This window comes from Teleopsis dalmanni, chromosome 1 (assembly GCF_002237135.1).
Source record: "Teleopsis dalmanni isolate 2A chromosome 1, ASM223713v2, whole genome shotgun sequence".
Classification (NCBI taxonomy): Eukaryota; Metazoa; Arthropoda; class Insecta; order Diptera; family Diopsidae; genus Teleopsis; species Teleopsis dalmanni.
The window spans coordinates 152,772,792-152,774,025 of NC_051846.1; positions in this window are offsets into that span (position 1 = coordinate 152,772,792).

Sequence of the window (1,234 nt, forward strand, 5' to 3'; positions counted from 1 at the left end):
GATCAGTTCGAAAAGACGAATTGACCTAGCAATCTTCTCCTGTCCATCTATAAGAAAACTAGTATTGAAATTTTGAACTCATCGAATGAAACTCTGTAGAGATATTTATGGGAATTGATTAATTTTTAACATCTGTTTTGATGAAAGAAACTAAATTCTTAACATAAACTATTGTTTTCAATTGAAAGTTAGTGAAATTGCAACAACAAATTTTTGTTATTATTTTCGTTTTTGCAATTTCACTATTGTGAATTTAACAGATGTACACTATGAACGGATGATATTGGTTGGACAATTATATCCATTGTTGTAAATATAATTGCAACTCATTGTACGTCTATCAATTTAATAATTACTTGAAAATATGTAAAAAATTTATTTAAAAAATGAGATAATTTGAACCGTAGTAAAATCTATCTTTTTCAAACAATATTTGTTTGCAAACCTTCCACGTTTTGGAAGACCTCTCATTGATATCAGCATTAAAGATATCCAAATTTCAATTGCCAGAGTAACTTTAGATCTCAATAGAACTGGTCTTTCACATAATGAAATTAGTTTCTGGTCGTTATAAATATGAACGACGTGTGTGCTGGAAGGCTAATTGTAAATTTTTAAGGCTATTGGCTTGCATAAAGCAACAGGTTCTTAGGGAAACAAATGTAGCTGCACTTAATAATCCGTATATATAACTTAATTTATAGAAATTGAGCAAAAACCGGCGTGGCATTTATTGATTTAAGCGCTGCCTATAACACGGACTGGAACTACCGACCTTATGTTCTAATCATAGGAAACAATCTCCTATAGCAAGATGTGCACCATTATCAAAAAATTGTTCAGTGAGTGTTTATTAAATGTTTATATTAGTGAAAATCAAAGTCAATCAAAGCGATTAAAGATTATGCACCCACACAAGTTGTTACATTCAACAAAGGGATTAAGAAGGAAACAGCCTTTTTTGGGAATACAATCAGATCATTGGGCTCACCAAGTTCAATATTTAACTCACCGAGTTTAATACTCAATTCAACAATTTTTCATAATAGAATATTCATTAGAAAAATATAGAGGTGTTTCGAACAATAGTGAATTGCAACAACAAAATTTTATTATTATTAATTAATTGAATTTTGATTAACCATATAGTTATTGCGAGTATTGTCAAATATCCATCATAAGTGGTCTTGCAACTATTTATTAGATCCAAATCCAACAAATTTTACTAATTTTG